The sequence below is a fragment of the Neodiprion lecontei genome, chromosome 1, assembly GCF_021901455.1.
Source record: "Neodiprion lecontei isolate iyNeoLeco1 chromosome 1, iyNeoLeco1.1, whole genome shotgun sequence".
NCBI classification, from domain to species: domain Eukaryota; kingdom Metazoa; phylum Arthropoda; class Insecta; order Hymenoptera; family Diprionidae; genus Neodiprion; species Neodiprion lecontei.
The window spans coordinates 34,108,442-34,136,094 of record NC_060260.1 but is presented as its reverse complement, the minus strand read 5'-3'; the positions used below and the strand labels follow the sequence as shown (position 1 = coordinate 34,136,094).

The 27,653-nt window shown below is 42.8% G+C and overlaps 1 protein-coding gene across 2 annotated transcripts in view; it reads left to right on the top strand.

Moving 5' to 3' along the window:
* Positions 1–27,653, top strand: part of LOC107224138 (protein split ends) — a 110,670-nt gene that overhangs the window by 34,921 nt on the left and 48,096 nt on the right. Inside the window, exon 1 of one of the 2 annotated variants that reach the window (XM_046743555.1) lies at positions 25,932–26,897. The exons of the other annotated variant lie outside the window; for it this stretch is intronic. The gene's annotated coding sequence lies outside the window, so the exon portion shown is untranslated. Of the gene's footprint in view, positions 1–25,931; positions 26,898–27,653 lie in introns of those variants that run through there. 2 annotated transcript variants of the gene reach the window in all.

The window sequence follows — 27,653 nt, the reverse complement described above, 5'->3', positions numbered from 1 at the left end:
CGAATCCCTTTTCTGTCTCGCATGTTATACGTATGTATGCATGCCTAGGTACAAGTGTGCACGATGATCGGTTGGTATGCGTTCGAACGGACAAGGCCACCGGCGAAATTCACTCGGTGCCGCTGCTTTATCCTCTTTCTATATACATTATACATGTATACGATAAAAATCCCACCCTAGCTTCGACGACGCTGTGCTGCTGCTGCAACACTGCTTTGTACCCGAGAGCATACACGCATACGTATATGTATATTTTATATAGATGTGTATGTAGTACATAGTGAAAGTCGTGAATCGATGCTGAGGGATATTGTTTAATGCGTCTCTTGAATTCGTTCGTTCGTTCGTTCGTACCTTGTTACTTTGTACATACATTGTTATTCTCGTTACGTCGTCTGATTTGCATTCGTTATATTTGACAATACGTGTATAAAATCTCTCTATGCGAGTAATGTACACTCTTCGTACAATGTAAATCAGCGTTACGTGTCGGGTTGTTATAAACACGTGGATGTTTCACAAAAATGTTGAAAATGTGTGAAAATCCACAGATTATACCTTATTGTCTAAAACAGTCCATTCGAATCCTGAGGAAAAAAGCTAATTGTTTAAGGGATATTCAAAATTACGATAATCGGCGATGAGAATTACAATTGATGGATAAATAAAAATACGCCTAAAATTCGTATTCAGAACACGCGCAAAAACACAATTATAGTAAGTCAACTATAATCGTTCAGTTACGTATGTTAATACCTTTCCATTGCGGATCGGTTCAGAATATCCGCGCATTTATCTCGGGTTCTTTAATTGGCAATGACAACCGCGCATGATCCAATTATAATCGATGCCCTTCTGTACCGTTGTTATTTATTATAACGTGCATCGAGTTGGTATACCCATGCGTCGAATCCTTCCGTGCACCTATTTTCAACTGATTGGCTGACAACCCGTTCCAAATACGTTTTTCTCCCCCCGCTCTTCGTCATTCCCGATTGTCGCACCGTGTATTATCGTTATTCCGATGATATCCCGCCACCTCGGTGTCTCTCGGATGTTAATAACATAATGTATATTTTTACTCCATTTCTTTTTTATGTACCCCTTGAACGACTGCGCGGTAAAAACTTGTGGAACTTTTAACGTCTCATTGTGTAAGTTACATTTCAGATCGTCCACTTCGCCTTTTCTCCGATTAGTTGTAACTTTTTACCGTCTCAAGAAATCTATTTACTTTCCACTAAAATTTAATCCCCGATCAACTACTTATCGGTTTTACAATCAACTATTGCAGACACCTTTGCGTTGCTTTCCTTTTTTTTCGTTTGCTTTCGTCTTGTAAAACGGTGGAAAACGGAAACCTGGCGGAACAATTGCGAATTTTATAGCAATCCGTACACGAGCATACGTACAGTGAGTTAAAGCATTGATGATTGTATCGTGAAAAGTGCAATAATGTTTAGTGGTACTCGAATACCTGTCGTTTCGATTTGTCTGTAATACTGTTACTTTTTTTTTATTATTATAAGAGTGCCCAGCTTTCAGCAATGGTGGTAAAATTATTCGACGTGTACTTTTGAAACCGCAAAATCACGCGGTTTCAAAACCGAACGGACACATATTGCGATGTTTGGTCAAGGAATATCACTGATTTATACGATCCTGCGAAATCACTGACGTGCTCATATTATTACGTTCTAGACGACAAGGTTGCTGCAGTGGAAAGTAGAAAGTATTTAAATAAACGACGGTAATGACAGATTACAGTATCTTTTTGAAAATAACGAATTATGTACTCACGAAATGTACGTTAGAATTACATCGTGACTAGAAAACGAATGATATCGTGCTGGGATTATTGTTATTATTATTACCGTTTAGTGGATACTATCCATATTTTCTAATCTACCGCGCAATACACGCGAAGAGATCGATTAGTCATTTGCATTTATTCTAATTCTTATCGTTAAATTACTTACAAAATATAAATCCAAAATTTTCGTGAGAGAGTAAAGTTGCACAGAGAAACTGGATATTATGAAATTTGGCAAGAAAAGAGATTCACCTTGACTCTCGTCGTCCAACGTCACGAGAAGCACGAGAAACGATTCTTTCCAAATTTAGGTCTTTTACTGCAAAAAAATAAAACGTTCTTTGTGCGGTAGGTATTCCTAAATAAATACCGCGTGGCCGTTGTAGGTCCTATATAGCCTACCTTATACATACCTGCAAAACGCGACCGTTATACCGTCCGACCTAGTTTCTGCCGGAGTCATAAAATTGTGTTATGGTAGTATCCGGGACTACAGGTAGTATAACACAATATGCGTGCAGAGGCAACACGGGCGTACAGTCTGCCACAGAGAGATAGAACGTTTGCCCTGCTTGAACCTGGTGCTTCTCATCGCGTCTTGTCGGTGCTGACGAGAAGAGTCCGCCTTGTCATCCGTCGTGTCGTATCGCATACGTATATATCCGTATATGCGTGTGTGTACGTATAGTAAGTCCCCGGCTTTGTGCTCGTTTTCATCCTTTTGTATCTCCTTTCATTTCCCTTCCGTAACCCGCCTCTTCCTCATCCTCGTTTCTCGTCCGGCTTTGGCTTTGGCTTTGGCTTCGCGGGCACAGAGACGCGAAGGAGTAAAACCATATAGAATTCATCCAGCGATGGAGAAGCAGCGAGCACAACGACGCGTTCTATTTCTATATTATATATAATATGTATATGTGGTGTGGGTATATACCGAACTCTGTTGCGCCTACCTCGTACACACGTATGAACGAATGTCCCACATATCTCATACCGTATTTCGCGTTCGTATATTACAGCCTTTCTTTTTCTTTTTCTATGTATCCATGTCCTTTTCTCTTCTTCTTCTTCTTCTTCTTCTTCTTCTTCTTCTTCCTTTTTTCATCATCTATTTTATCTGCTTCTTTTTTCTCTACCCTATAAGATAGATTTTTCATCCTGCACCGCAGATTCAATAAAAGCTTCAACAGGCCCCGTCCCGCGTCCCTCTCATTCCATCCACAAATTCCAATATCCAATCTGAAGTTAACACCGAGCGGAATCGCACTTTCATCCTCCTTTTCTTCGCGCTCAGGTTTCGTCGATGAGACGAATTTTTTATTCTTTTTGTTCCTTTATTCGTTACTTGATATATTTTCACCCGGTTATACTCGATATTATTTCCGGCAATTATTTTTGTTAATTAACAACTACGGCGACGAAAATCGAAGATCCAACTTGCTTGCTGCACCCCTTTCACTTTCCCTTTAACTTCCAAGATTTCTACCCTCGGATGGCGTAATATAAAAGCGGTGGTGCGGTTCATGGTCAATTAAAATTTTTTACCCTTGGATTATTACGCGCAGGTATAACCAAAGAACGGTGTTGCTTTTGTTCTCTCGCATCGTTCGAAGACAAAAGACTATTATTATATGATGTTCGAGCTCGTGAGAAAAGAGGAGTAAAAACACTCTGTGGTTCTTTGATTCTAACGAATATAATAAAAATATTCGATATATATATAAAATAACGATCAAGATTCAGGGAGAGTGTCGAAAAAGAAGGTGGGATATAAAAGAAAAGAAAAGGAAAAAGAGAAAGAATAGAAATTATACACCGCAGGCGAATGAAGATGAGCTCTAAAAGTGGCAGTTGGGTGCAGGCAGGAGCTGCTCTCATCTTCTTCGCCACCGTCGACGACGACGACGACGACGACGACGACGACGACGACGCGATCAATTGAATTCCGACCGAGAGAGAAAGAGCGGGCGGGCTGAAGGGGGTGGGGAAAGAAAAGAAAATAAAAGAGAAGAACAGAGGCCATAAAAAAACGAGAGAGGGGAAAAAATGAGTTCCTGATTACCAGGCTCCCCGTGGCACGCATTTGTGACTTCGGAACGTTCAATTCCTTCAATTTGGAGGAGTCCTGTATTGCTCCTAGACCCGAACCTCCGCATTACGTATAAGTGTGCATGTGGAGCCTGCGGTGGTAGTAACGCGTCGTATGTACGCTCGTATACTACGAACTCCAATTTTCCTTGTTCGGGGAAATCCCTTTCTCCCCTGCCGCGCCCCTTCCACGTCGGCTGATTCCCCCTCTCCGTTCTATCTCGCTTCCTTCCTTCCTTCCTTCCTTCCTTCCTTTCTTCCTGCGTGCAGGCCAGCAGCGTGCGAGCCCGGCTTCGTGTGCGTGATTCTCTGCACGAAATCCCCCGAGTCTGCGCGCTGCGAACCCCTCTTTCCGCCTCCCCCTCAACCCCGTCCCAACATCGACCGAACCGTCCTCGACGTCGTCCTCCCTTCCTCTTCCTTTCGCTCTCCCTCTCTATCTCTCTCTCGTTATCTCTTTCTTTCTCTCCACCCGGTTGGTTCCATCAACAAACCCCTACCATCAGCCGGTGCTCCCCGCGGTCTGGGATGGGGAAACGCCTCCGCGACCACGTCGAGGACTGCATCGGGGACGAGGACGACGTCACTCCGGCATGAAGTATAACACGCGGATACGCGAGGGAGAATCATTCGAAATGTTTCTGTACCTATAAGGGGATGATCTTTTTACTTTTTTTTTTTTTTTTCTTTCGCTAGGAATCTTTCCCCATCAGTATAGACAGATACTGCGGAGTCACGCTTTCTGAGGATAGAGTGCTTTTTTTTGCTACTGACTCTGACTTATGGCAGTATCACGTAACGTGCTTATGCGCCTAAGCTCGCGATGCTGAATTATATACCTACACACACACACACAGGCACGCATGCATACGTGTAAAACTGAGGATGAAGACGAAATTTATATACGCCTATTAATACTGTACGCGGAGGATTTTCCACTTATCGCCATGCAGGCTCCATGTTTATTGATGTGTGCGTGTGTGTGTGTTTGTCAATTCTCCAGATAGAATCGACGAGATGAGTATTTTTCGAAGCAAAAAAAAAAAATTAAATAAACAAATTAAGGTACATGATACTTTTATGTAGTAAGTTGTTCAAACTTTAAGCCTGTACAGTCGGTTTTGCAAAAATGAGAAATGTAACCGTCGGAAAGCTTGCTTGAAGTTAACCGTGCAGCTCAGTGCTATTCGAGTGCAAAGAAAAGTTTCGATTCAAAACGACCCCGCGTGCGGACGAAGGGTTAAAATTAAAATATCGTATCGTATCGACTGTGTGGTAGAAGATTTGAAAAATGGGCAGAATCTGCAATTCTACAGCTGAATCGTTCCGCTGGTTAAACTTAGAGCCCTATCCATAGAACGAACTGGTCCAATTATCTGTAGTGTATGTACCTACGTACACGGTATGTATACGTGTGTATGATACCCGATTGTTGAAGACTGTTTTATTAACAGTAAACTAACAAACCGAAGTCGCCTTCCTGTGTATATATACGCGGGTATAATATGCTGTATGCCGTGTGTGCGTGCGTGTGTGTGTATTTGCGTATGTGTGCGGCCTAAGCCAGCTCGGCGGAATATAAGCGCTCTCTCAATGTCCGTCTTATACGCGCAAATATGAATATAGTTTAAACGTGTGTATACATACATACATACATACATACGCATATAAATATATATATTATATACGTATGCGAGGCGGACTGGCTGACACGTCGTGAATGCAGATCCCCTCGTGAATGCGGTAGACTCATTCGTACACGTATCTTGTGCAGATATGCGTGTACAAATGGTGGATAGATTATACCCACACGCGTCGACGTAAGCCCGCGTATCACACACGTACACGGGTGTTGCGGACGCGGTATAATGGATGGACCTCATTCAGTCACCTCTGCACACTGACGAGATAAGGCTTGAATTGAGTTAAATTGGATCTTTGGCCTGCTCGGGATGAAATATAGCAGTGCGAAATAACCGAGGAGAACATCTTGAATCCCAATGTACGAAGGGTGAAGTCGTTGTTTGTACTCTTTTATTCCACCACGCCGCGGCGCGCCGTGCCATTTACCTAACGTACGTTCTCGTGTTACACGTACGTATAATATACATATATATAACCTGCTGTATTTTTTTCCCTGCAAACGAAATCATTGTTTCGCTAATTCGTGTTTTTCTATTGTACCTCCTGTTATACCGGTCTTGTACAACAGCGTCGTGAATTCACGAGCCGTAATCGAGAAGCGTCATCGCGTAGGACATGTATTTCATTTTTTAAACGATCCCAATTTACCCGCGGGCAATAAATGTCAGTGTATTAAAATTATGCCCCTGGAAGTTATTAATAACAAAATAAAATGTGCTTTGGGGAATTCTTTTACGTGCCTTACGTGTATCGCATTACCCTCGTCTGTTGGTACGCGTACACTCGTGTAAAAGGGGGGATGAAACCTAGTTTACCTAGAAACCGGATATTAGTGGGGAACTTTTAGCATTAATATTTAACTCATTTACATTCCACGCGCCTTATGTAACCATATGTAGTATACAAGCTAGGCGGAGAACCATTCATTCTTCTTCATCCACCGTCGTCCGACGTCGAGAACTTTACCGCGTGCATGGGGGACCCCTGACAATGTGCTTCTTCCTGAAAGGTGGTTGCTGGTATATCATGTGGTTTGTCCAGCATGACGCTCGTGCAGAAAAACCGCGATTAATAATTCATCGACTGCAACGCGTTTTTCTCGGTGATATTAATGTCATCGCACAATATGGGTGCCGATCACTAATCGCAATGGAAATGAATTACATATTCTGAAGTTACGAAAAGAGTTGATGTGTATTGTACGTATCATTCGTACGCGTTACTTGATATGTTTTTTTAGGGGCATAGGTTATATATATATCTGCGTTATATGTTTGAAAAAAGATAAAGAAAAGAAAAAAAGAAACAATTCAATGCCAGCCCAAAGTTTATAACTACCAAGCATTAACGAACCACGTGCAGTCTGCGTAGGTGGTTCGAGAGGTTGTTGTCTCGTTATTCTTATTTCTTAACTTGACGATCTGAAATATAATCGGAGTCTCGTTGAAACGATTCGATTTTAACGTGGCGATGAAATTATTCCTTTATACCTGTTACGCGGAATGCGTATACACAAGTGCATAGATTTTCTTGTTTTGAGATAATTCAACATCTGTTTATTATTCGTATAAATGGTATTACAAAACAATCGGTTGTACAACAAAGTCGTAAGTATAATATGTACGTACACCGAATTTCGCCGATTATGCGGATTTGATTTTTCACATTGAAATCGGTATTTTGTTCTGGCTGATTATCTCTTCGGTCATCGCGCAACTTGACCGTGAAAAACGGAAGTTGCCCTGCGGGTTGGATGCACCGATTGCACGTAAAATCTCCGGTTCTTTTCCCCCCCGAATATTCCGTCGTTAGTCAAAATTTAGTAAACCATGATAAATAAAACATACTCATATTTTACAAAGCCAACTCGTTGTAAGTCACTCTCTAAAATTGTGCAACAATCATTCTTTCACCGATGTTTCGTTACGTTAACGTTACTAATTTCAGCCTCATCGTCAGTTCGCGTCCGACTTGTACTAGTCTTCTTCTCTGCCCATCGGGTATAATGAGAAGGACACGTAAAGGAAAGAATCGTTAATTTTTAACGAGCCAACCCATGGCTTATTACTCACACAGACGGTATAATTATCTCTTGTTATAAAACAAAAGGCTCGTTTGCCTGCATGTGGCTCTGTTGAAATGTGTTTCTCTCTTTCTCCCTTTCTCCCTTTCTCTCATTTTCTCTAGCTGTCTCTTTTCTATTCACGAAGTGTCGCAGTTCACCTCGTCGAACTTTATTTCTTCTCCGCTCTTTATAATCACTCTTTGTACGCCGCCGTCGCGTCGTTGCTGCAGATTGTCTTGACGAGGAACGGGGCGCGGCTGACTGCCGTCGTCGACGGTCGCATTCTCACGACGCCAACTTACCGCTTCACACCCATAACTCACAATACGTTAATCGATGGGTACGGGTGTGAATCGGGTCTCGGGAGACGGGATACCCGTCATTTTTCACCGTGGAAAGTTTCACCTTAGCGTTCCCGTCGTTTCAAAATAGGACCCTGTTAGATCAAAGCCAACTGCCATTGGATGGTTGAAAATTTCATAATATATTATAATATTCGCCAGACAAAATTATGTACACCTGATCGCGGTGAGTGAATTGAACATCGTTCTGAATGTGTGTCGCACGTTGTATGAAATATGGTGAAATTCTTGTTGACCTCGAATAAATACTTTTTTCTTCTGTTTTTTTGTCTTCCGTTCAGGGTTGTTGGTAATCAGGGAAAACCTGTAGAACATTCTTTATGCTTCGCAACCACTGGCGTATCGATGTAGGGTAGGCTAGTTTTTATTGCTATTATACTTTCTCACTAACTCGTGCCAAAGTCACCTTGCCTGAGGGTAGGGTGGGTAGAATGACGTGCCAATTGAAATTTGCCGTCTGAGATGTGCCAAATGAAAACCGCGGTATCCTTAGCTTGTCGACAACGATAACCTTTCAAAGTTAGTAACGTCGAATTTCAGATTCACCCAAACGAAGAGTGAAAAAAAAAACGAAAGAAACGTATACCTAAAATTGTCTCTAATGTCGAAGTACAAAGCTGCTCGGTAAAGAGTATCCCAGCATTCCGCAGCAATGAATGAAAGTCCACTCATTATTATTCACTGAAGAAAAAGAAAAAAAAACAAGAACAAATAACTACACGTGGAAAGGAAAGTTTCTTCAATTGAAATGAATCGATGTTACCATGCATCGAGCGGGTACGTTTGTTTTCAAGTTTACTTTGAACAAGTGCTCGCGTCATGTATAATATACGGTAATGTAACGTCAATCTTGCAGTTCCACGTGTCAGTGAAATTGCGATGCAGCGTATCGACGAGCAGTCCTATATAACGGCAGAGGACGAATATAGGTATTATATGCATGCACACGTGTCTACCAGGTTATTTTCAAGATGGTCGATTATACCTACGCTACATTTAGAAACTTGTTTTGCATCCTCGACCCAAAGTCACTACCAATTGGTCATAGTCACCCTCAGACTTGGCCATGTTTTTCTCAACTACTTCTTCTGATTCATCGTCTCACTTTCACATTTATTATTACTCGAGAAATTTTTTATTCACCAAACATGTATACGCGTAAATTGTACACACATATGTATATATCGAATACCCCGCAAGGTCGCTCTACAGTCAGACTAACCGAGACTGGTCTGTACTGCTATTTTTGTTTCTCTGTATATTCCGGGCACGTGAGTTTTGCGATACCATTCATTTCCCTCCCTTAAATTACGTTCGATTACCAAATCGGCGCGATTTCCACCGACGTATCTGGCTTGTTGTAAAACGTATTTTGCCACCGGCTTCTGGACGTTCAGAGATTGGTGAATGGTGCTCTGTAACGTAAGAAATACTCCTCGAGCCAGCCCTGCGTGGGTGGGCACACCTTGAGTCGGGAGGCTGCGGAGGTTACACCAGCCAACTTGTCTTTCATCTTTCACATCTACGTGCACGCCATATTTTATCCTTCGTCCCGCTTCTCGTATTCTGTCCATTCCATTATTGTCATTATCGTCATCCCTCTTCCCCGTCTCGTCAATGTTTCATTATACGCAACGCTCGGGTCACATTCGGAGATCTATTTCTCTCTTCTATATATATACGTATATACGCGCGTGTATATATATAGAGGTATACTCCTGCTTTTACTCCGCACCATATTCATCGCTCGATCTGTCGTCTCCTTCGTCTCTCTTTCTCTTTCTCTCTATTTCTCCGTCATAGACGAGCGCGCTTCGCTGCCATGCAGGTCAGGCCATCCGCCAGGAGTTCAACTCCGACGGTACGACATCTTCTCTTGCGCAAAACTGTTATATGTATGTACATACATGCAACAGCGGAGGCGGGTATACAAAACGACGAAACTGTGTACAAGACTAATATAGGAGGAAAATAAAGAAAAAAGAAAAAACAATTCCTTCCTCTCCACGGCAAGAGTTCTTCAATTTTCAACATCTCTCTTCTTTTTCTCAATTTCCACCTGTCGTACCGTCTCGGCAAACTCTCGTGTACACTGCGGCTGACGATGATTGACAACTGCTCTTCTCAGCCTGCGGAGCTATGATTATTTCTTTCTATTTTTTATTACTTTCATGTATTTTTTATACATCGTACGTAACGATTATTTCGTTGCGTCGATGTTGAGTTGCGGCCTCGGTTGCGGGCAAATCTTATTTTTGTCGTGTTTTTCCGTCGCGGCGCAAACTTGCAAGTACTTCGTCATGTCTCATACTGTATAGAAAATGTCAATATGCATTTGTCACGCGTGTGTGTACAGTAGCGCTCAGAAGTATTTCGACAAGGATAGTAATTGAGTTAATTACATGCAGGTATAAACTACAAAAATCAATAATATTATTCGTTAAAAGAAATTCGATGTTCTACATAATTGTTAAAAGTTAACTCTCGATTGCTCCAAAATAAAGTGAAAATAAAGAAAAGTAAGAAAGACGATTGATCAAAGTATTTACGAATTTCATATCATCATAATACTTTTGAGCGCTACTGTATATATCCAGCTACAGGTACTTAATCCCCTCACATGCAACGTTGTACATAAAGGTAGATAGATCGAATCGCTCGCTTCTAATTCGTAACAAATTACGGCCACTTTACATAATAATCGGTACGGTCCCCTCGGTCAAACTGTGTTTTATACACACACGGTCATGTTCCTAGCTGCGCGTTTACCTTGTCTGGGTTACGCAACAATGTAACAACGTAACGTAGTTATAGTCGATGTAACGATAATTTGACAAGTTGACCAATTTGGGTTGATTGTTTTTTTTTTTTTTTAAATTTTATTTCTACTTTCCAATCGGTTTCCTTTTCTTTTTACTTTTATTCGCTGTCGTTAATTTTCTCTCTTCCTCGTACGGCTTCTCTTTTAATCGACGCTGCCCTCTTTTTTCGCTACCAAAGTACTGCTGCTGCTGCTACTGTAGTGTTGCGTCAATATACTGCCCACGTCACTACTCCCTGCTTTACTTATTTATACCTACCGGGCTTGCTTATGGACGGAGTAAACGATACGTATGCCCATATAAGATTCAGGCATGGTACCTGGTTCAAATGCCTAATAATCTATACATCGGTAACAGAGGTGCGGCACGGAATTCGAGCATGTGTAGGTAGGCCGTGTTTATTTTATAATACATACATACCTTCTGTCGTCTTACAAGATGTCAGATTCTACACGTCTACAGGTGAGATCCGCATTCAGGTTACAAGCAATGAAATAAAAAGTATTGTACGCTTAAAAAGTGCAGCATCGTCTAGACGTCGTAAATTGATAAATTCATCGAACTCGAATCTTTGTTGTGCAGTTTTTCCTCTTTCTCTGTTATTTTATATTTTTTTTTATCGATGTACCAACAATTAAGCTGAAAAAGATGAGCTGAACTTTTTTTATATTGTGAGGTGTGGGGGAAAAAAAAAAAATTACAGACCCCGATTGTTCGTAGAAATTTTTTGTGCGAAAGATTTGTTAGATTTTTTTAACTCTCGGAGATCGATTACGGTTATCAAATAATGTATTAAGAATATACCTCATGCAGTGATGATATTTTCAATTCATCGTGCCGTCTACGCCCTCGTCTGCCTGTATTCATCATTATCGGTGCGAACGATGGTGCGCAAAAACTCCTCTCATCAGAAAGCTGCTGTAATATAGCCAGCTAAGTGAAGTATGGCGTCACTGTGTTCCTAGACGGCCGGTAAATGCATCCCTTGTGTAAATTATCTTTACGGGTATGTGAATTATGTACGTATATAACGTGTACCTACCGAAGAGCCGAACTTTATGGCGGGAAAGTGCACTATGCACAGCGATGAGCAATTGACCTGAGAGCGTTGTGTTACGGGTATAGAACGATCGGAGGAAGAAAAAGGCGAGCCTTGCTTGCAAGCCAGAAGACAACCCGATGGCATTTCACTTCACCCGGTTGCCGAGCCTCCCGATGAAGGTTTGGCATGCAGATTTATCGTACACTGGTATTCGTTGCAGATTGTATGCAATTTTGAAACGAAAACTTGACTTGTAGAAACTATTCGTAGGACTTTGAACTGAAGCGTAATTGCTTGGACGTCTAAACTTGGAATCGAGGTCTAGTTATGTACGTACAAGATATTATTCAGCAACTTGTTTTTTTTTTTTAGGCATTTAAAATTGTTCGCTGCGAAAATGTTGAAAATACCAAATGTTGAAGCGCGAGGCTTTATTTGATAAGAAATTGACGTCACGTCGTTGTTCGAGGTATTTTCATCTAATTGCAATAACCAACAGACGACATTTAATTCAACGCTTAGTCAGCACTTTTTCGAAACCGCACATCAGTATTAGAGGTTGTTCCTGCAGCTGGTGATGCTCGTGATATGAAAATATATTGTATACCGAGCTGCAAGGACGAGTAAAATGACAAATCGACGACAAGGTCTAACGAAAATAAATGAGACGATGCCGCGTCCTGCTACAAAAAACAGCTTCGTATCTGCAGCTCGGAATGGTTGATTTCTTGAAAATCTAATCGATTAACTCTCACTCGTAACCAAACGCTCTCGTTTTCTTTTCGAATTTTTAGTTTTTTCGTTTTCCTTCTCATTTTTACCTCGAATCTTCGGCATCGGAGTGTAACAATTCCTGTATCCCGCAATTCCGTAGGTCGGACGTGATCAGAATTCGTTCAATATGTAGATGATTAAATATCGTACATGCATAATTACAGACATGTATCCTTGAGGAATAGATCAAAACTATAATTTCAATTCTTATACGTAGTACGGTGAAGATCTTTCATGCAGGCAATCTTATTTTTGCTAATCCGATCATATTCGCGTGCTGAAATTACCAAATTTTTTTTTTTTTTTTTATTACCCTGTCGTGCATTCTTGATGCAGCAGCGTCTTATTACCGATATAAATATGTAACGAATGTTGTACGTCAGTCTATAGGTATACAGGTATAATAACAATATCCCCGTGCACGTCGATAGTCCTGCAGGAGAGAGAGAGAGAGAGAGAGAGAGATAGAGAGACTATCGTGCTCGAAAGGCTTGATGCGATCGAATAAGAGTTGCGAAGGCGATCCGGTTACACCGTTACGTGCTGCAACACGGTCTAATCTCTTCTGCCGAGCTCCGCCGACTTCGTTGGCTCGTGATCAAGTGTAATGAAAGCGGGAGAAAAAAGAAAAAAGAAAAGAAAAAAAAAATTATAATAAGGATACTGTTTTGCCGCACGTGCTGCATGCAGAGCGCATGGGAGTTGCATTTGAAGCCTGCAGCGGCAACGAACGATAATGCGCATGGCGTTGAAAAACGAAAAATAAGTACAATAACGAGGATAAATATAATTACATTGCTTTTCGACAGAATTTTCACTACGCTAGTTTAATAAATACACATGCGCGATGGTTGGCAATTCCAATCAGCTCCGGTGCATACGGTAATACAGTGGTACAACAAACACACACCATGTAAACATGATTGCAATTATATTATGCATATACGTATATTATAACCGAACTAAATTTCGAACTTGTTATGTAACTGCAGGCTTATAGCGTAGGTTACGTAACGTTTTCCCCGTTGGTTAATATAACTAAATAATATCGCAATGCGTCGCTTGTTGCAGCAGCAGGTCTCTCGAGGGCCTCGATTCGGGTTCTAATGATTTCGCTCTGATCAACGACAGATGAAAGACATAACGTACAGACATAAACGTACACATGTCGCATGCAATATGCGGTCTTATATAGCCTGCAACGCGTCAGCGTTAATTGAATTCAATTCAAATATTTCAACCACACACTGTGTCTGCGGACGTATACACAATCATGCGACTGCAGCAATTCACACCAAGGTGTTAGTGTCGACTTTGTCATTACACCCACACACACACACACACACACACACACACACACACACACACACACACACATATGTATATATAATTTATAATTGTATATTTGCTTCGTCGTCGCACGTTATAGACTGAAGTCAAATAATGAAACGATCTCGCGTTTATATAAAGAGAAGCGTAACGCCGAGGTCAGGAATATTCTTCCTCTCTTCGTTACAGCACTCAATTGCAATTTACGTTTTACGTACACTTGGAAGAAGCTACGGTGTGTATATATATAAAATTGTGCAAGTGACAGTGTTACGTATTGTATTTGTCATTGTTTGCTGCTGCTGCCATTTCGTTGGACAAGCCAGAGAGATATTTTTCGTATGTACGGACTGACCTTTATACATAAGGTACATGAAACAACTATCTATCTAGGTATATACATATCTACGTAGTTTGCGCGCTCCGCTGGTGTCTCAAATCTATAATCTATATTGTAGCAAGTCATGTGACGAGGCGATTGTGGAAAGAGAATTCACAAAGTCCTTGATTGCGGTGACTCGGTGAATTTGTTGAAGCGAACTTTATGCGATTGTTATACTTATACAGCTCGCGACAGACCATCGCGCCGACGATGAAGAATCGACATTCGCGCTTCTATTGTATGTTATATACTGTTTCTTATCAAAAACGGACTCTAATTCGTATGGCGATTTTTGTGGGCGGGTCTAATACTTATTACGTACACGTGGGTAAACGCACTGCAGATATCTAGGTAAGATATGCGCTTCGCACCGGCGCAGAAGGCGAATTACGTTAAACGTACTTGCGGGCACACGGAATTGAAAATATTTGCCTTGAGGCTCGTTTACATGTGTGCGAGGAGACTGAGTTTGTTTTTTATTTGCTTATCGCCAACACAATCTGACGGAATTGTGTTTTTTCTTTGCATTCTTATTATTTTTTCTGTCTTCCACTTTATTCCGCACGACGTGTATACGTAGGTACGACCGAATGTTGGTAAGTGCAGGCATTAGGCAAATCGTTGCCACTGTTGCCGAAAAATCGTCATCGTACAACTATAAGTATTCCATTCAGGTAATTTTTTTTACATACATTCTTTGAATCTATTTATGCAAGAATACCTACTTCATCGTCATTATTTAAATATTTAAACGAGCAAGGCTGTAGAATCGTACATATGAAATCCGTCTGCAGTAACAATTACGCGTATGCAAACACAATTTATTAGGATTTTACAATTTTCATTGTGTTATTATTTGCTTCTTTCAACTCTCATGTTACACCATTCCAGAGGTTGTCCCAACATGTCTCATTTGTTGTTTTCACTAGCAGCCAAGGTATTTAACAACTCACATCCTGCCTTAGGTTATTATATGTGTAGGATATTGTTTTTTATTTTTTCTTCTTCGTCTTCGTTAACGCAAACCCAAACTGACGATGCATCGCATTGGTGAAATATGGTTGGTAAAATATTGGTCAAAAACGCGTTACTCATCTATTCAAAATCACCCTGGGAGGGGTGAGTATGTCAAATATAAGACATGCGATATAAAACATCATCGACAGGACGCATGACAATGTCAAACAATAAAAACACGAACCATGTTTCGACGAATGAAATTGGTGATTATTCCATTTGCACAAGCAGACGTAACTGCCTTAATTAAAGAGCCAATCATACGCCTTCGCTATCCATTAAGGCATCGTCATTGTACGGTTACTGCTTGTACTCTTTCATCGCAGTACCGTCGCACGATTATACCTCGGTGTTACGATATTCGATTCTTTCAAGTGTTGAAACATTTATAATCAAAAACTTCATGTCTGCGCGATTTCACTCTTTTCTTCTCACGTGCGTGAAAAGATGTCGTTTTTTCCTGGAAAATCAGAAGAAAACTTCAAATTAAGAACAATCGTAAACATGAGAATATGTTTTGTTTACCGAGAGGTAGCTGCGTGGAAAACTTTTGTTATAAGGTTGTGACTATCGCAGGCTTTCTCTTCGAAATAATTTATTAGTACGTTTATGATCATTATTCGAAAACGATTTTTCCATCCATTTTCACCACAAAGTATACTACTGTACTACCAATTTATGTATATCTAATTTACCGTTACACGTATTTTACTGTGAAGTAACACGCTGGTTTCAATTGATTTTTATCTGGTTTCCAACGATACCGTTTGCAGTTCGCCAAATTATATCTATCATCAGATATATGGTAACTATGTATTTTAAACTTTGGTCATACCGTTTTATCCGTGAATTTTTTAAAAGAATTATTATAAATACAGACGATAGAATCGTGCGACAAGAACGAATTGCACGAATGAAAGCCTGCGGCACTATCTACTCTTCGCTAACTTTTATGACGTGAAATTATCCACCCTGTCAGTCGCGTTTAAAATTACGTAAATTGTATATCGAGCCAACATCCGGCTTTATCTATTCAGCATCGTGTACGTGTACTACGTATACAGTATGGTAATACGTACGCATACCGGACGAGTTTGTTTGCTCGTAGAAACACGGAGGCATGTACATAGGTATACAGTTTTGTGTCCACGAACGGAAACCAAGTGCAAGGCATTTTATCCGAATCATTCATCCATCGATTGTTTTCAAGTGAAAAGAATAAATTAACGAACGAACGAACGAAAGAATGTAGATTGAAACATAAACGAAGTACACATTTTAAAAGGTAAATAAAATAAAGAAATTGAAGAAAAATAGAGCAGAATAGCAGTTTATTTATATTCATAACAATGCAAATTAGACAAGGTATAGCAGATCACAGAGCATTACAAAGAACTTGCTCTACGACGAAGGTCAAATAGGGAGAGTAACTGAAACTGAGCAAGAGGGAAGTGAACGAAATAATGTTTTTCATACCCTGCTGGGTGGTGATGGTATAATATCCAACTTGAAGTACGCGCACATTCCTACCTCGTATAAAACACATTTTCCGTGCATTAAAACGAAGTAGCAGCGTAAGCCGCGACGATCGTGGAAATGGAAAAGTCAGCGCGTTACACGGATGTATATAATACATAACATAATATATAATTATACCGTGTTTAAAGTAACTGGTGACCTGCCCACATGTTTCTTCAGCCTCTCTGGCACGGTGTTGTTACAGTCGCAACAGTTTGTGTTACTTTTGATGCCTAATTTTATTTATGTTAACACCGTTGCCAAGTCGTCGTCATCGTCGTCAGTTTCGTAAGGTGGTTGGGGGGGGGGCTTGTATAAAAACCAATTCGTTCCACGGCCTCCACACAAAGGCAGACGCCAGTTTTAACCTTGGCCTCCGAATGTCAGCTGAACGACGTGTGACGTTTACGGCAAAGTTTGGTGTATACACGCTATACATCATACGTAACATTCCGTATAATGCCAACCCAATAATATACCCTGTATTTAAAAAGGACAAGTCTGAAATTATTTAACCGCTACCCGCAAGGACAAAGAATTTGAAAAAAAAAGAACATTCGGGACAATGAAATTTTTTACCCGCTAGCTCTATCTGTCGGGTGTGTGTGTGTATGTGTTTTTTTATCTCGTTGTTTAGCGGCGAGTGATTTGAAGTTAGTATGGAGTGTCTTCAAGGATTTGTCACCGCAAAAAAATGTTTTATTTTATATCTTGTATAAGCAAGGAGAAATTCTCTTCGTCAACTTGAAAATACAGTGCGTATTATTTTATCATTTAAACATTGTAGAGGTGTTTATTCAAACAAACAAGCGCAACTTTAATTTTTGTGTCGTAAAAATTTCTGGCGCCTACGCAGCTCCTTGTATCAGGTATATATGTGACCTTGGCTTATGGCAAAACCAGACAGTGAACATCGATATTACCGGTATTATATCCAACCCCCCCCGTTGTTGGGATAATAATTGATAATCATTCTGCCGTACGCTATTATCGCAGCTCGGGAGTTGTGCGGAAATACGTGTTACGTTTGCGACGTATATACGCACTGCGGTTATCCGCATTGATAACATCATTATATGCCAGCATGTGTACGTACATACATTCATACACGTACAGTATAAACTTATGCACACGTTACGACGAGGTCATGTAAAATACTTGGAGCCACAATTGCGACTCGATACGATCTATCGTGTGATAAAATTTATTATAAAAATCGTAGTTAAATTAATAGTGTTTCAACTTTCAACTACATTTATACGCGTTACGAAGAAGTAATTGAAGCGAGTCCCGCCCCTTCTGTGGATATACTGCGTAAATAGTGAATAGCACCGAAGATACATGAGGTAAGTCAATGCACGTTGCAGCCAGGAGAAAGTCCCCGCCTGATACTAGTTCCATGTGCCAGGGTATCGGATGTCTGTATATATTTATACAAACTCCAAGAAATGCGTGTGTGCACGAGTGAGTTAAACGTATAGGTATGCATCACAGTGGCATTCCTTGAAATTTTTCTCCGCCTTCTTATTTCTTGCATTATGCACGAAACGACCAACGACGTCTGGTACGTTTCTATGAAAGTTATACCATGTACCCTGTACCAAACTCGTAGTCAGTAAACCGTATAAAATCGATCGAACCACCCAGTTCGATAATGATAATAACAACGAACCGACACTTACGTATTTATATACTGTATGGAAACCGTTGTGCACGTTACTTGCAGATATTAGATATGTGTGTTGTGCAGATATATGATGCTGCAACAACAAAACGTGGCAACGTCGATAAATCCGCCTTCTAGGCTGCACGTGGTGGTCGCGGCATGTACATACATACCTGTGCAGAGATTAAAATCTCCCGCGATATCTTCGATTTATCGACGATGCACGATACCGATGCATACATACGTTACCACGCTGAGGATACGATGATACATTCATACGCGGCGAAAGCTACGAATATCGTACAAATTTCTGGGCTGCCAAGTCAGCTCGCTTTTCGTTCGAACTTGGAAGCAATAAACTCCCGCCGTTAAACTCATTCCTATTTCACTGAAGTGTGCTCGTGGTGAATTGGCAAGTTGTGGAATTGAAAAAATTAAAGTAGCGATGCTCTTTTGAGTTTGTCGAAGCGACTTGTTGTCATCGTAAAGTCATCGCACGAATCATATTGTTTCGGTCCCAAATGTCTAATTATCTACTTGATTCTTGGATTATTCGTTTCATCGAGCGTTGTTTTTTCCGAAGTGACTTCATGTGTCACGAAAGAGAATCGACCCAGAAGTGACTGATGCCAACCTTGAACGTTGCACTTTTTCATCTTCACACGTGGTAACCATTATACGGTTCGCGATGTACTTCGAATCATTCGAAGCGTGACAGCCCCGGGTGCGCATATCCTGTGCGTAGGTATCGTTCGGAGGTTGTAGGAGGATAAACAGCAGCGTTGTTCTATGCCGTGTACATACACCGGTATACGTGAAATAACGCGGTGGGTGGTGCGCTGTCCGAGAGTCGTGTGGCGTCTGTTTGGTAACGTTGCTCTATTTTCGCTGCCAGAGTAGCGGGGGGGATGTTTTTTGAGTATTTTTGGTCGCGGCATTTCAGACAGGTTCCGTTGCTCCAGGCATCGGTGTCGATGTAGCTGAGAAAGCTGCTGCTTGCAGACGCACGTTGCTGCCTCGGGTTTCTTCTTCTGGCGGTGCCGCCCAACCGGCAAAACTGCTGGCTGCAACGGCACCGCAACGCCAACGTCCTTTGTCGCTATTTTTAGGGTAAGAAACAGACGAGACAGACCCGCGAGTTATGGACGCTGAGGGTATGGAGCGGCGGACGTGTCTCGCGATGCCAGGTTATTCAAATTCTATCTCTGGACAATTACTGTCGTTATGCTCAATCTCTCCCAGCTTCCGAAACCTCCGTTTAAGGTACAACGGGGTTACGCGTTAGAGTAGGAACGCGTTCGTTTTTCGTAATTTAAGCGAAGCGAGCGGATTAGACGGTGACGGGCGACTATTTTGAAGAGTGGGCTTGAAAACCTGGAGGAAACTGCAGAGTGTACGTAATCACCGATCTAACTACGCGTTGCGAAAATTGTCTACCTGTATCCCTTGTATCCTACTCGTACTAATGGTCGTTACCGGCACCCTGAACGCTTTGCAAGCCAGCGTTTCCCAGTACATTCGTACGTTAGTATGTAATATCATGGCGGTATACCCAAAGTACCTGGATGTCATTTTACGTGGTAAAACACGTTACACGGATAGAGGATACATATAACAATAATCGCGTCAGGGAATAATTTAGCGGAGGTGAATTTACGGGAAATTGTCTCGTGATGGTTATGGTAGTGGTTATAGCAGTACGGTACTACTACACCAGCATGCCTGGATGCTCGGGGAAGGCTAGGAAGTAACGTGCACCGAGAAACGATGCGAATTAACATTTTATCAAGGTTACAGTCTCGTTGCGTTACGCATCGAGTATATAACGGTTACGAATACTAGGTATACCTATACGTACGTACGATCGCCTTATCGGCTACAGCTCGAGAGTCAGACCCCCATGTACGGCCGATTTTCCCCAGGCAGGCACGCGCGACAATGACACGCGCTAAGTTTCTTTTGCTTCGCGCCTTTTTTTTCCCCACGCACGTGTGAAAATATTTAAAAGAAATATATACGTTTAATTTATTGGTATATAACGATAACGATAATAATGATGATGATAATAATAATAATAATAAAAATAATAATAACAACAATAGAAAACTGGACTTGTCATTGCAATTGTAACGTAGCTGCGTGTATGGTGGTCACGTTTGCGGTGTGTAATTCGCAGTACGTTTTGCGCGCGCGCGCGCGCGCGTGTGTGTGTGTGTGTGTGTGTGCATGCGTTGTGCAATAAGGAAATAACTGCCGGAGGATGACTTCCGTCATTGTACGTCGTTATCCACGTGCGTCAACGGCGACCTTCTCTCGCATGGGTATGTAAAAGTATAGCATAGACGGTGAATAATTGAAAGAGGATGAAAAAAAGAAAGAGAAAAAACAAACGGCATCGAATTCTTCGACGAAATCTAGCGCGGTCTTCGATTTTGCAAGGTGTTTCCTCAGTTGCCACGTCGAGATTTCTCCAGACGCTAGACAAGCACGTTTACGATGTCATACGAGGAGGAGTCTCGCGGTTCTAGGCAAATGCGAAATACGTGTCCTATTATTATCCATACCGCAAGCAAACTTTGCGGTAAAAACAAAAGAATCGAATTTCTGCATTCTTATTTAAAACCATTCCCATATCATGCGAAAGCTTCGAACCGTTCTCCGAACAACGTGCATTATTCAATCTAACTTTTATAGGAGGTTGGTACACACTTTGGATGGAGCTTCTCTTGCATAACGATGAAACCCAACGACGACGACGGTATTCATTTTCAGTCTGAGTTTGAGTTTATTGTGCGCGCTGCTTTGTGTTACGGTGCGCATTGAAAAGTCTCCGTAGAGGGTATAGAAAAATTCATCTATAGCGCTCACGTGTGAATATTATGTTCCCGAGATTCTGATGGTGATATTTGCTGGCGCGACGTACAACTGTGTGTGTTATACGATGTGGGGGTAAAGCGCGAGAGCGTCGGGGGTTCTTCTTCTTTCTTTGGAAAACAGAATGCGTTCCTGTTTTCTGCTCCCTCTACTCCCACTCTTTATTTTTCATAATACAGTGAAATATGCACACATCCATGTCCTGATTGCGCTGAATTGTTGAACCGTGCAGGGAGGAAAAGAAAAAAAAAATAGCAAAAAACAAAGAGAAAAAATATATAAACATTCCGATCGAATATTTTTCACGTTCAAACCGCGCGAGTGCGAAGCGAGAGAGATATGCTAGTTGCACTCGCGGAATACAATGGCAAGCTTTCTCTACCATACCATGCCGTGTCATGCAGCTCAGCTCACTGTCTGGAATAGGAAGAAATCGGACCTCCGCACGCGTTTACGAGGTCAATAAATTATATCCCTGGCATTTTGCGAGTCGTATAATCAGATTGTTGTGTTCAGGTATACGCGACTGGTTATATATATATATCTACGCGGATAAATTATGAATCGCATTTAGGATATACGCAACGGCAGGTACAAGGGTTGTAATAAAACGAATACCTGCGTATGGACAAATGTCCTATAGTCTACGGTACGCTTCGATAGAAGACAAATTGTTATTATTATTATCATTATTATTATCATACGGAAGAAGGCGTAACGAAGTTTCTCCCTCTCGGCTTTTCGCCGGAATACGTTATACTCGTCGAAGGGGAGATCTCCTTTCCTTCCTTAGTCGTCGGGCGTACGCCGCGCCGTTCAGGGGGAGACGAATTATTTCTACATTATCACTATCTGTCTGTTTGTTTTTGTTTGTTTGTTTATTTGTTTGCTCATCGGATAGCGTGCTGTTTGAGAAAATGGGGTGATACGAGGGCGGGAGGTCACAGGGGCGAGGGGGAGGGCGGTAATCCTCGACCTCGTGCCTTCGACACACGCCTATAAATTTCTCTATAATAAACGGTCCTGGTCATGGCGACAAATTACGCACTCGGCTATGACCCTTACTCCTCTAACCGAGCCGTCCCGTTCGCGTGGTTCAAGGTTGTCCATTTATAAGGCGGGCAAAGTTGCTTTCTCGTGACATTTCAACTGGCCCATGTCTAGATTTTGAGTGCATTTTTTGTCGCATGGTCGCAAAATCGGTGTATATTGCGAAAGAGTGTTATATCTACCCAGTAAACTTTTATACACGCGAAAACAGTATTAATGTTTAACTTGGGGAAATAACAGGTTTGAGAAAACATTCAGTGTAATAATATTCGACAATCTTATGATTAACTGGTTGTCACATCGCGCGGAGTTACGATATGCAAAATTGTTCTCTGTCAGAGGAGAGGAACAAAAAAACAAAACAAACTGTATTTAATCGGTAAATTTAGGTGCAGTTTTATGCTCGTGTGAGATCATCGCTTACCGCTTCTATTAGCGCCTCTACGTTACTGGATGCTTTTCGCGCTCGTGTGCGTCTGTACAGAAAACCGTAGTTGAAGGCAAGAGAAAAACGAACTCGGATAACTGGCAACACCTCGGGGCTAACAACGCGCGCTTGCTAATATTATATTTCGTTTGCATCTGTACGCGACGTAAGGAATGTGGTAGCAGTCGGAGGAAGTAGCAGCATTATACACACACAACAGAGACAGATAAGACAGTAAGGTAGGTAGGTACGGTATTGCCGCAACGGTATCGAGAGGGGCCCCGAGAGAGTCGAAGACTTATAACGATGTTTTACGAGGTGCCAACGCCACGGCGGGTATAATGCGGTTCTGCAGAGCCCGAAAAAGCGAAGAAAACGAGAGACGCAGGAACGAACGAACGCGGGCGTCGTCGCAGGTGTAACGCGACGTTGCCAAATCTACTCCGCTGCTGCATGCCATAGAACCAACCAACCAACCAAACGGTTTGGTGTTTGGCGACGGGTAACGTCGTGCTTCGATAGTGCCGCAGAAAATTACTCGGCAAAAGCGAGAACGTGTCGTCACGCTGAACTCGACTAGGGAAAAAGAATATTTCGGAGGCTGAATCTTAAGAGATTATATATTTCTCTCTCTCGGAATTGAGAGAATAATAATCGTCCCTGATGTGCAAGAAAAACTTTACGAGAGATGCACGCCACGGTACGTCACTCGCAGCACAGCTGACACCGCCGCTCCCTTCGGCCTCTCTCTCTCGCTCTCTAGTTTTTCTTCCCCCTCCCCTCGTCCTCGCCTTCTTTCTTCTCTTTCGTCACGGGCCGCCCGCTCTGATCGTTCAATTGTTACCAGTGGATGCACACACGTACGCATGCATATTGTATCTATACACACATACACAAGGAATACGATAGCGACGAAGAGTCGCATGGCGGCGGGTCCTCTTCGTCGACGTCTTATGTTTTTTCCTCCGCCCCGATGGGTTTTTGCGTTCGCTTCGCACGTCGTCGTTGTTCTACCACCAATGCGCTGGGGGGAAAGGAAAGAACAGCAACAGCAGCAGCAGCAACGCCGGCATCAGCGGTCGAGGCGATAGTGCGGCAATACCAGGAGGGGGAGACAGAGAGAGTGAGAGAGAGAGACAGAGAAGGTGGGAGTGGGGATCTGCTGCGCGGAACAGGAGGAACGATATTCGGCGGGGGAAGGGGAACGAGGAGCGGAGCTGAGTCATAGCAGCGTTGCCATGTCGTCTCCGTCGCAGTTCCGTAGCTCTGGCCATTTCAACGCTGCCGCGAGGTATCCCAGGGGTTCGCTGGTTCTCTCTCTCGCTAGTTGTATTTTGTTTGTTTCCTTTTTTCCCTCTCTTCGTCCTCTTTTATCACGCGCTCTGATAGCAACTTTGATCCCCCCGTAGCGATAGCGCGTTGTTTTCACCGCTAGTATGATGCGATACGTGCGTCACGTCCTCGTTTTTCCCAGACGGTTATTTTAGACATTCGAATTTTACACTCTGACGTATGCGTAGTCGAATATTCGATAACAACGTATGGTTATGTTACGGTTATTCATAGACGGAGTATATCTGCATATTTGCGTTAATTTCGTATTCCTTAACGCGATCTTCTCAGGTATAGGTGTGTACTGCGATTTTTACGGTTGGTTGCCTCGGTATCGCTGCGATTTCGACGCGCCCCGCTAACCTTCAAGAAAGATCAAGAGAGAAGAAGAATAATAAGGAAAAAAAAAACGTATTATTTAAAAAGTGTCCGTGGCGGCGGTGATGCCAAACTTAGGCCAGCTCTTCTTTGGCCCGAGGTCTGTATATTCTTTATTGATGCAGAAATCGATGATGCGCCTCCGCGGCACGTCAACCCGTCGAAACTCTTCGGATGCCTCTGACGGGTTCTCCAGGTTCTGTTCCCACCTCCACTCTCGCCGACTCGTCGTCAACTATCGGATGCCGACTTATTGATTTCCTCTTTACCTTTCCGCCACGGACGTGGAAGGTACACACAGACCCTCCTCCCACCCTCAGGAGGGGGGTAATTGCGTTCACCAAACGAAGAAACAGACGAGCGAGTAGAATTCGTGCGCAATTACGTATCGCTACTTTTCTGCAAGCCATTTTCCGAGACGGATCGAAATCAAAGCGATAGCATTTTTCCGCATCACTCGCAGCTTACCGCAATCGATCGATCGACTCGACACCTCCGGGTCACATGGCTTCCTTCGCGTATAATGTCAAAAACATTGCGTAACCTCGCAACCTTATCGATATAACAATCGTCATCGATCATAATTGTTTTTGTCTTCTTGTTCCGCGTGTATATAGCGCGAGACATAATTAGAGGGGTTACGTACATTTTACCCTGTGTATGTATGTACGAACGATGGACGATGGACGATGGACTTTGGACCAAAAGCACTTTTTGGCTTACAGGCGAACGAATAATAAGTCGGTGCATATCGTGACGATAGATCTGCAACCATTTCACACTCACACGACTCACTGTCGTAGAATATTGACAAATTTTTTTTTAAACGGATCTCTATGTTCCGCCTATGCATAGATATCATCTCTTTCTCTCTCTTTTTCTCCCGCTGTACGCATTATAAGTATGTACGTAACCATCGACAAAATTCTCGTGAATTTTTTCATTTTCCCGCAGTTCCGACCGTTTGTCAAGGTGGCCAAAGTTACATAATAACCACCCTGACCTACAGACTCGTCGATTTTCCGGACTCCATTATAAAACAACGACGGGAACCACACTACGCTCTCAAATGTTTCTTCTTGATAAAACTTTTCGTCAAGCAAAGTACTCTCCTCTACTAATAACGCGCCATTGGGTCGTCGGAGCAGCCAGGGAGCGAGTCTTCCTCGGGTGTAAGATTCCTCGGCGGAATTGCACGAGAGTGGGGGACAAGTAGAGCCTGGCGAGCCAAGGCTTGCCGGGTTGGAGTGGAGTGGAGTGGAGTGGAGCGGAGCGAAGTTGTAGTGGCGTGGCGTGGCCCGTAGGCTCGCTCGCCAGCCCCGCCATCGTGGCGTTTATACCTCGTCTCCTCCTTTCCTTCCCTCCTCCCCTTTCCATACCCTTTCCGTCCCTCACCGAGGAACTCCGTAGAGGCCGTAGTCCGTGGAAGTTGGATGGGGATGCGTATGCCGTGCGCCGCACCGTTGAAGAGAGGCCCCGGGGATAGCTTGTGTGCGTCGGACTTCGTTCGTTCGTGTTCCTGACTCTTGCCCGCTTGCTTGCCGCGCTTGCGTGCGTCGTGAGAAGAAAGGGGCTCCGGCGGCCGCACGGAAACTCGCTGGGTTGTCTGACTGGCTTCGCCAGCTTTAGCCACGGTCCTTCGGAGCGATGACGATCGCGATGCGACGTGGACTTGGTCGACGCACGTATTTATTCCCCTGTAGGTATTGCGTACGTGGCCGCGGTTATCAACGTGTCATCCTCGCGCACACCTACACACCGAGAGAAAGAGAGAGAGAGAGAGAGATGTAGCGAGAAGGGGGGGGGGGGGAGAAAGAACTGTTCACTGTTCCTCGTTCGTTCGATGACGAAGCGACGTATATTTCTCTCTCTGGCATTGAAAGAACCCCCGTGTTCTCATTATAATGTTTGTCGCAGAAGACGGGGAAGTTTGTAGATCATACGAGTGTGCGCCGTACGGAGGGATTTACTCTCTTTTCTCCCTTTAAATTGTACGTAACGTACGGAACGAATATGAGACCTTGACTTTTCGTCGGGACACACTCAACAACACCACGTATTGTATGGACTGATGGATAATCGCGTTGCGTTTTATCCGTTATCCTTGGGACATGAACAAAAAAGAAAGAAAAAAAAAACGAATTCAAACCAACTAACGAACACACTGGCGTGCAGAGGGATGATCTATCTCTCCCAGCGAAGCCCCAAAAATAAGGAGGGCAAAAAGAACGGCAGCGACGGCGGCGACGGTGACTCCGAAGCTTCGAGGGACGAGCCCCACCCATCTTGCTTCCAGCAAACCAGCCGCCATTTCCGTGTGTGTAATCCAGTAAATAATTATGTAACCATGGGCAGGCACACCAAAGCATCCGAATATCGTGTTACTGTGTGTAATCCTTAAAATCTTCATTGATGATAATTTTATACAAATAATCCGAATGCTTTTCGTAAAAAGGCGTGCAAATAATTAATTTTTTTTTTAATGAACAAACTCGTACGAACGTCGATCGTAGGTTTTTCTCTGGGCTTTCGGTATCTCTTACTAAAACACCAGGCCGAAAAACTCTCTACTTATAATAACTCTACGTCGGTAAGGTGTACGAATTTTCTTACTATTCTCATCTCGATATATAAACGATAGTTATACGAATAGTCGGGCTACAGTACGGTTTTCTGTAATATCAGCAAAATGATAAGGGATCTAGAAAACGTGAATATAATACTGTGCAGATTTGATCGCAAGTATTTTGTATAAAATAATGTAAGAAAACGGATACACTCGATGCTCTGTTGTTGTTCTTGTTGTACAAAAATTGATATTAAGATTTTTACTCTGACGACGTGATGTCGTTTAATGATAATTCCAAGCAGAGAGCGAAACGAGGGGACGTGCGACTCCCGCGACTAGGCACGAGCTACTCCCCGGACGAGGCGGACGCTGCCCGGGACGCCGCGCCTGCGCAACGCTCCTCCACCTCCACCTTCGCCTCAACCTCCTCAACACCCCTCACCACTCCTCCCAGGAACGACCCTCGCGTCGTCGTCGGCGTCGAGCTGCGTCGGTATCCCCACT